The sequence below is a fragment of the Ananas comosus genome, unplaced genomic scaffold (assembly GCF_001540865.1).
Source record: "Ananas comosus cultivar F153 unplaced genomic scaffold, ASM154086v1, whole genome shotgun sequence".
Taxonomy (NCBI): domain Eukaryota; kingdom Viridiplantae; phylum Streptophyta; class Magnoliopsida; order Poales; family Bromeliaceae; genus Ananas; species Ananas comosus.
In genome coordinates this window covers 1-9,416 of record NW_017891386.1, presented here as the reverse complement: position 1 = coordinate 9,416, position 9,416 = coordinate 1, and the positions used below count along the sequence as shown (strand labels likewise).

General features: G+C 43.3%; 1 long non-coding RNA gene across 3 annotated transcripts; it reads left to right on the top strand.

The window, feature by feature from the left end:
* Window positions 1-3,874: 3,874 nt before the first annotated feature.
* On the top strand, window positions 3,875-6,811 carry LOC109704888. Of its 3 annotated transcripts, none has more exons than XR_002214517.1 (6): window positions 3,875-4,069; window positions 4,170-4,243; window positions 4,327-4,436; window positions 4,512-4,740; window positions 5,776-5,890; window positions 6,532-6,811. It is a non-coding gene; the product is annotated as an uncharacterized LOC109704888 (long non-coding RNA). The 3 variants fall into 3 exon arrangements; XR_002214515.1 differs by having other exon boundaries at window positions 3,876-4,069; window positions 4,156-4,243; XR_002214516.1 differs by lacking the exon at window positions 4,170-4,243 and having other exon boundaries at window positions 3,878-4,069.
* Window positions 6,812-9,416: the final 2,605 nt, after the last annotated feature.

Below are 9,416 nucleotides of genomic sequence, written 5' to 3'. Positions count from 1 at the left end.
GATGATTTTCTTGGGGTTTTTAGACTCTTCGTTCTTTACCTGCGGCATAATGAAGCCAAATTAGGCTTATTTGGCCATAACTTTACATCGGCTTTTCATAACGTAAATCCGAGCGCACCAACGCGTCGGAAATACCCCCAATTAGGTTTTTGAATGGTCAATTGCACTTAGAAATCCCTATGAGCAAAAGCCCCAATTTGGGTGCCCTAGCTCCAATGTATATCAAAACCTAGGGTTTGATCTCTTTGGGAAGCAAAAGTAGCTTCACTATACTCTAAATAGTCCATTAGAACCATTCTTAGGCTTTCCAAAACCCTAGATTAGATTTCACCATTAGAGGTGGGTTGAAGCTCACCTTGAGCTCAACCATGGTTTTGATCTTTAAAGAAGTAAAAGGAAAGCTTCCAAGACTCTAAATACTCCATTAAAACCATTTCTAGGTTAATCCAAACCCTAGTTTGGAATTTAGCATGAGAAGGGGCAAAGCTTACCTCAAAGCTTGCTCCTTTTCCAAGCTAGAGAAGTAGAGGAGAGGCTTTCTTCTTCTCCTTGTCTTCTTCTTCACTTTCTTCCTCTTCTTTTCCTTGTCTTCTTCTTCTCCTCTGTCTTCTAGAGAGAGAGAGGGAGAGAAGAGAGTGGGAGGGGGGTGAGAAATGAGAGAAATACCTCATTTGTCCCCATGCATATCTCTATGGGTTGCAAAATTGCAGCTAAACCCCTCAACTTTTACTCTTTCACACTGCCTGGACTGGGCAGTTCGTGCAGCCGGGGACCGGTCTCTCCTTCAGGGACCGGTTCCCGAAGGGTCTCCCCGCGCAGCCAGAGCTGCTGCGCGCAGGGCAACCGGTCTCTCTTTGGGGGACCGGTCTCTCGGGGACCGGTCTCTCGGACAGGGACCGGTTCCCGAGAGCTACCTTCTCAGGACTTAGCCGATTTTTCGGCTGTCTCATTTCATACGCGTTCGGGAACCGGTCTCTCCCACCAGGGACCGGTCCCCGAGAGCTGAAAATCTGCAGTTTTGCAGAATTTGATTCTTTAGCTCTCGAAAACCTTCCACAACGCACTTTTGATCGTTTTAACACCTTCGGACTTTCCGAAGCGTACCATCCTCGCACTTTGATCAATTTGACTAAAGTTCGATATTTATTTCCCGAATTTTCGGTATATTACATGTCCACCACTCTCCTAGTACCCTAAAGGTCACAAAAAGAGGGATACACGAATGTTACGAACAATCGTAAGCTCAATCATTAAACAACAGAAGCTAAGGTGAAGAAAACTCACCGGAAGCGAAGATAGTTCTCTCGATCTCCAAAAGAGAGTTAGAGGCCCTCTAATCCAATCTAAACAAAGGTTCTAAATCCATCAATTAGGTTCTAGAAGCTACAAATCCAAAATCCCCAAAATAAACCCTAAGTCTCATATCTAGGGTTCCCAAGGGTAAAATCTACCAAAACATGAATCAAAGGCTAGAAACATAATACTAACCTCTCAAGAGCTCCAAGACAAGGTTCCAAGCAAGCTAGGGTTGAAGTTCTTCCTCGCCACAAGCTCCAAACACCAAGCTAGGGCTTCTCCCATGGTGGAAATAGCACCAAAAAGGAGAAAGAAGAAAAAAGATGAGATTAACATTAAAAACCCAAGCTAAAATCAAAAGGAAATGAAAGAGATGGAGTGGAGGGCTCCCCTACCTTCTTTCCTCTGTTCCCAAGCTCAGGGAAGCAGCAAAGGGGCGTGGGTGATGATATAGAAGTGCTACAGATGCAAAAACACCCCTGCAGTTCAAACTGCTCAGAATCTGCCAGTGTATTGGTACGCGGAAAAGTGTACCGGCACAAATCCCGCGAAAATGCAAACCCGAGTCTCGGGTTGGCAGTTCACCACATCTGTACCGGTACAACCATCAAGGTGTACCGGTACACTTTCTGTACCGGTACAACCATCAAGGCTGTACCGATACACAGCCCTGCAGAGGCAACCCGAGAGCAGCCTAAGTCCTCCTCTTTGGTGGCCTTAGCGCTACTTAAAATATCATAAATCTCGGGATACGAGCCATAGGTCGGAACACTGTCAACGACCTTTCAGAATATCTGAAAAAGTTCAAAACTCAGCTCCAACACTCGAACCTTGCAATTTGCAAAGGTCCAGTGCGTTACGTTCACCCATCCTAAAAAAGAGTTTCGTCCGCGAAACTCGAAATGCAACATACCTCAAGACTCCATCTGAAAGAGATGGGGATAGCGCTCCTGTAAAGCGCTCTCAAGCTCCCACGTGACCTACCGCTCCCCGTGATTGCTCCAAAGAACCTTCACATACGGAATATCCCGGTTCCGCAGCTTCCTCACCTCGCGAGCTAAGATCCTCACGGGCAGCTCCTCAAAGCTCAAGTCTTCCCGCAACTCCAAAGGTGTAGCATCCAACACATGAGTCGGGTCGAAGATGTACTTCCGAAGGACCGATACATGAAAGATGTTGTGTACGCCCGATAGGTTCGGCGGTAGAGCAAGTCTATACGCTACCGGGCCCACACGCTCCAAGATCTCATACGGTCCAATGAAACGAGGGCTCAACTTTCCCTGAATCCCAAATCTCCTGATCTCTCTAGTCGGCGAGACCTTCAAGAAAACATGGTCTCTAACTTGGAACTCCAAGTCTCGCCGTCGTCGATTGGCGTAGCTCCTTTGTCTACTCTGTGCCGTCAAAAGTCACTCCCGAGCAATACGAACCTTGTCCTCAGCTTCCTGGAGCACATCAGGGCCTAAAGCCAAACTCTCGCCAACTTCACTCCAATGAAGTGGCGATGTACACTTCCGTCCATAAAGTGCTTCGAAGGGCGCCATCTTGATGCTTGCTTGATAACTGTTGTTATAAGCAAACTCCGCCATAGGTAGATGCTGCGACCATCCTCTCTGGAAGTCTATCACACAAGCTCAGAGCATATCCTCTAAAGTCTGAATAGTGCGCTCCGACTGCCCGTCACTCTGAGGGTGGAAAGCAGTGCTGAAATCCAAACGTGTGCCTAAGGCGTCCTGCAGACTCCTCCAAAAGTGAGACACAAATCGGGTGCCTTGATCAGATACAATCGAGGTAGGCACTCCGTGAAGTCACACAATGTCATCAAGGTACACTTGTGCGAGCTTCTCTCCAGTCCAAGTAGTATGAATAGGTATGAAGTGCGCTGACTTCGTCAACCTATCCACGATCACCCAAATAGCATCATACTCGGCCTGAGAGCGAGGCAATCCAGTTACGAAATCCATGGTGATCTTCTCCTACTTCCACACGGGAATAGGTAAACTTTGAAGCTTCCCCGCGGGTAATCGGTGCTCGGCTTTCACTTGTTGGCAAGTTAGACATCTAGCAACAAACTTACCAACATCCTTTTTCATCCCGGGCCACCAATAGAGTAACTTTAAATACTTATACATCTTGGTGCCTCCCGGATGTATAGCATAGGGTGCTCGGTGTGCTTCTTAAAGAATATCTTCTTTAATTTCCGAATCCGCAGGCACACACAACCGTCCACGAAAACGCATCAGTCCTTGGTCATTCACAAGGAAATCGCCGGTGCAACCATCAACCATTTTTGTAATATGTCGAAATCCGATTACGAGCTAATTGGGATCAAATTGCTCACAATAATGCCAAAGTGAGATTTAATTACTTCTAAAATAAATTACTGGTTTGTGAGGGTTTATTAGTGTATTGTGGAAGTAATTAGAAATGATTAGTATGAAGTGGAAGTGCGAAGGAGGCTGATGTTATTGCTGCTGCCAGAAAATCTGCAGCAGGACTGCTGTGTAATTTCAGGTTTTGATGGGCTAAGTTGCAATTATGCAACCTTATCACTTGGTCCAGCTCATCTGAAATTGCATACGTATTAGAGACTTATCTCTTTAGCTTCTTTTCATCTTTCCTCCTTCTCTCCTTCTCCTTCAGCCCTAAGAGCAAAGTAGTGAAGAAGCAAGTTGGAAACCGGCAGTTTGGTGCTTGCGGGTTGTAGGAGAATTGCCGAGCTGAAATTCGAGTCCCTAAAGCTAAGAGGAATTTGGAAGAGCACTTAATTAAGGTAAAGTGGATTTTATACTTCATTATAGTCCAATTAATTGCTTTGGAGATGACTTATAGAAGAATTTCTTGTTGCTGAAATTTCAGCCCTGAAATTTCAGCTTGTGGAGTCAAAAATTCTCACTGTTGGAGCTGCTGAATAGAAATTTCAGCTAGGGGAAGTTTAGAAATTAATGTAGGTGACTTACTTCTCAGTTAAGATGAATGTAATAGTGTAAGAAAAGTCTCTAGGTGGTTAATTGGAACACATATGTGCAGGAAATTCAAGTTGATGGTGAAGGGAAGTTAGCAAGTTGATACTTCGGTTTTGGTGGACCTTCTTGGTGTTCCGAGCTGAGAAGAAGCCTGGAGGAGAGCTTCAAATTAATGTAAATATTTAGAATTTGGTTGTAACTAAATTGGTTGCCTTAGAATTGTTCAAGTTAAGGGTTTCCTGCTGCTAGAATTGGCAAGCTCGAGAGTATTGGGCCAAGTGAAGTCGATGCATTAGTGCTGTCCTGACTGAGAAGTTGCTGCCCAGATTTAGAGCGGATTTGAGGAAGCCTTTGGATGCTTTGAATTTCAGCAAGCCTGATGCTGAAATTGCAATTTTGGTGGAGCCTCTTTTGATGTTTTAAGTTGAAGGAAGACCTTAGAAAGCTGAGAGCAGGGTGGTGAAGGCATTGGATGGAGGTAAAATCGAAATCTGCTGTAAACTGACTTTAATTTCAGCATAAGACTTAGTGTGAACTGAATTGCTAAGAATGAAAAACTCATAGAATCAACTTATACATATATGAGCATATATGTGTACATATAAATGTGTGTACAGGCAAGATAATTAGGAGTAAAACTTGGAAACTGAGGTAGATAGCCTACTTTTCAGCTGGGATCATAGAATATGCATAAAAGAAGCCTCTAAATGGCTTAATTAAGGTGTGTGTATGCAGAAATTTCAGCATCAGTGCAGAATTTAATGTTGAGCTGAATTAAAGGCTTGTTAGAGCTGCCGAATTGAAAATTCAGCTGAAAAGGAGCTCTAGTGAGCTGCGAGCAACTTAGAGAAGCTTCTAATCCAGATATGCATAGTACTTAGTACCCATACCTGAATTGGGTAAGGATGAGTACTATAAGATACTCTCGAGTTGAGAAGCATATGCAGAAATTCAAGAAACTGAATTTCAGCATTGAACACTATTAACTATTGGAGTTGGAACTAGCTACTGAGTAATAGGCCTGGTAAATTTCAGATTAGAAATGATTAGAGCAAAGTTGAATTTGATTAGCTCTAATTTCTAAATGAAATTGATGCTAATCCCTGCTTAGAAGGAGGGATTAATTATGAGTTGTTTAACTTCTAAGACTTTAAAATGCTGAAATTCTAAGTAGTAAATGAAGCTAATCTCTATGTACTCGAAGCTGAAATTAATAGTTGAGGCTATGCAAAATATAAACATGCAAGTAAATATGTCTATGTGTAGGCTATTGTAAATAAAATCTGAAGTAACCTGGCTTTGATTTTGAATGGAATAGTATTAGTAGCTGCATGAGAAACAGTGAGACTATGTGAATATATATGTGGATAGTATATATATATATATATACATGTACGTTGGCGTAGAAATGCAAGTTTTAGTAAAATGTATAAATGACTCTAGTCTAAACTCTTTTATTCCTTTATAAATGAAAGTTAAACATGCTCGGAAGTCTAAATTGACATTCCGACAGGTCGGCGACGCACGAATTACGGTAGAAGCCGTTTAAGCTCTATTTGCACGGAGTCGCAAGAGCTCGTTATTGACACAGTTCGAGACGCTGATTCTAGCTGTTGGCATCCCTACAGGTGGGTGGTGCTATCCGAAATCTTTGAATCACCTTTTATGTTTTGCTAAATTCATTGAGCATATTTATATGTAATCATCATTATAGGGTATTGATATTATGTAAATGATATTTGATTATGCAATTGCTTATCAATCATGAGAATATATGAACAATATAATGTGAACATAGTACCTATGAATGCATGGACTATAACAATAGTAAACTTGGTGACATTCTAATAGAGATTTGAGCTGAAATGGAATTGTGAAATTAGCATAAAGCTAGTTAGAGTTATGATGACATCGTCTATTTTGAGAATCCTCTAAAGGAGGATCAGATCATACTCAACATTCGTTTGTTCAGATAGGTTCGCTCCTCCTTGAACGATGAGCTCCGGAGTAGTCATCTTTACTGGACCAGAGGTGCGTCTCCCCAGTTGACAGTCCGTCGGCGTGCAGGTGCGTCTCCCATATTTGGGTAGTGTCAGTGAGTTGTTGTTAACCAAAGGGTTAACTAATGGATTGGATAAATTCAGTAAAGCATGCATGCATATTACAGTTTTATATATTGTTCTTTTAGCTTTGTACAGGCATATGTAGTAGTTACATGTTATAGTTGGTTACTATCTGTTTACTTTCTTGCCTACATATGCCTGAGTAGACCTAGTGGGTGAGTCGGCGAATTCGGCGGTCGAACCCACTGGGAACTTTCAGTAGTTCTCATACCACTAACCATACAAGTTCCAGTGCGAGCGGTGTGGCCGAGGACCGTGGCAAGAGCCTTGCAGCCTAGCTAGCTGACACCAGAGTATAGTAGTTTACCATTTTGAGTTCATGTGAGACATTTTGATGTACAGAGACATGTAAATGAATGTATTATAAAGCATGTAAATCACTAAATATTTCAGTTATACAGTTTAGTTTGAAAGTTTTAAATTACAGTGAATTTCATGTTTAGTTAACTTACTATCACTTGTGATTGTTGCTTGCCCTCGTGCAAGCCATGTATTTTGAAATGTTATCCTGGGAATTGTTTATTTCTTTATACATGTACTCGTTGTTGTTGAGCCTTGGGCGGACAGAGGAGGTTATGTCCGTTCGGCATCTGTGTACGGGCCCGGATTGACCAAATTGGCGATAACGGGACGTGACAATTTTGTCTCTAATCCTTTGTAATTCCACATCAGAAACTTGCATTTCTTTAATTCTATCCAAAAGAATAGGTTGCACTACCAAGGTCATCAACCTCAAGGGTGTGTCTGGAGTCACCACCTCTAACTCCAACCGCTTCATCTGCTCGATCAACTGCGGTTGAGTAACGACATGCATCTTTAAGTTTTCCGTCGATTTCCTATTTAGCGCATCCGCCACCACGTTAGCCTTGTCCGGGTGGTAGAGAATCATCAGATCAATATCCTTGAGAAGCTCCAACCATCTGCGCTGCCTCAATTCAGCTCCTTCTGAGTGAATAGATATTTCAAGCTCTTGTGATTCGTGTATACTTCACACCGCTCGCCATAGAGATAGTGTCACGCCCCGTGACCGCTACCAATTTGGTTCGGCCCCGGGCGCGTCGAACAGACGCCGAACGGACAGGACCTCCCCTGTCCGTCCAAGGCTAACCAACGGATCATGTATAAGAATTTACCCAGGAATTAATTCATAAATACACGATCAAGAAACACCACTAGTGCAACAACCAAGAGCAAGATACGAGTATAGAAACATATACAAGAAAGTACATCAAGAGAGAAGAGGCTATCTATTACATTCCTTGAATTAAACTTCAATTACATCTTTTACATTCTTCCAAATAATAAATACAATCACTCCACCATCACCCTATACATCATCTAAACTCTCAAGTACAAAAAAGGGTGAGCGCCTAACTGCAAAAAGGAGGTTAGCTAATGCGACTAGAAACGGCAGGCCCTTACCGTGCGATCCTCACGCTCACCGGACACCCGAACTGAACCCTGTGGTAAAAATGGGGTGGAACTAACTTCCTTAGTCATGGTTCGCGCCTGACTCCGCCGATCTCACCGCACTAGGTCCAAGCGGCACGAGTAGGTATACGACAAAGATAATATATTAGAATAAGGAAAGCTGTAAATGAACGGAAATGAAGCTACGCTACTACTCCCAATCATAATATATGAAATTGCCATGTACAAGAAATAGATAAACACTAACCGCATCATGCATGTCCAAAGCCAATAGCTATTACTGTCCAATTAATCTCATATGGCTTACCCGAAGGCTCGCCTTACAGCTCACTAGCGCATCTCGAGCACGTAGGGAGAATCACTCGCGAACACGGACCCGAGACCGTCTGCGGGGCCATATAGGCATCCCTGGCGTGAACCAACATCCGGAGCGGCACTACCTTGTGTGGGCTTCCATCACAAGATTTAAACATACCGTGAGCAAGGATCCAATCCTTCTAACTTTGAGGATACCCTGTTCCTCCTAGGTCACAATCATCAATTATCCGTAGGTTCACCTACGCTATAACTAGGTTTCCAATCGTCCGTTCGTTCGCTAACGACGATATGCCACTCGTTCATAGTTTACCTATTGGACTAGATGCCGCTAGTTCATTTTCATCATTTTCTCATACATTATGATTCACAAGAATCGAACCAATCCTCACCAAATCCTCTTATATCCAAATATCCAATACATCCACAAAACTCATCAAGGAAGGCTTAAGGAAAGGCAATTACATAATAATCCTAATAATGTAGATCAACAAGATCCAAGGATCAGAGGGAGGGAGTAGACTAAGACATAGGAGGGACCCGATAGGCTTGCTTTCGGGATGGACACCACCCACCTCTATGGCGATGCCGCGTAGATGAAACCGACGTTGCGGTTCTTGCACGCCAGGCTTAAGACTTCCTGGCAAAGCGAGCCCTCAGTACCCCGATTTCGGCGATAACTCCGCACTCGTTCGTCCGGATCAAGCAACCGTCTTCGCCGACGGTTCCGATGACCTAGCAATTAGTTTACGACCTATTAAAATAGATCAAACCCTGAAGATGTGCAAAACCCAATCCCGTGCCCTAGAATGGCGACAAGAGGGAAACCATGGTGCGAGCTTCGATTTGAGCTGAACCATCTATTTATTCCCAATAGGTTCCATTTGAACCAATTCAACACATAAAAAACCGTCCCCAAAACCCTAGAAACACCATTAAAAGGTTTAGAATTTGCTTATTACCTCTCTTCAAGACTCCTTCAGGCTTGAGGGAAGGGAGAGAAAGAAGATACTCTTTCTTCCTCTTGCTTCTTAAGTCTTCTCCTTCCCTTTCTCTCTTCCTCCTTCTTCTCCTTCCTCTTACACTTCTTCTTCTTCTCCTTCTTCTGCTTCTTTTCATTTCTTCCTAGAAGATGAGAGGAAAGAGAGAGAGACGAGAGAGAGAGAGAGAGAGCAACTGTAGGGTGATAGAGGGGTTCCCCAAGCCTATTAAGCCATTTTGCACTAGGACCCTCACTTTTCATCTTCTGATTCAGCCCTCTCTTGGCATTTTTCGCAGCGAGGGA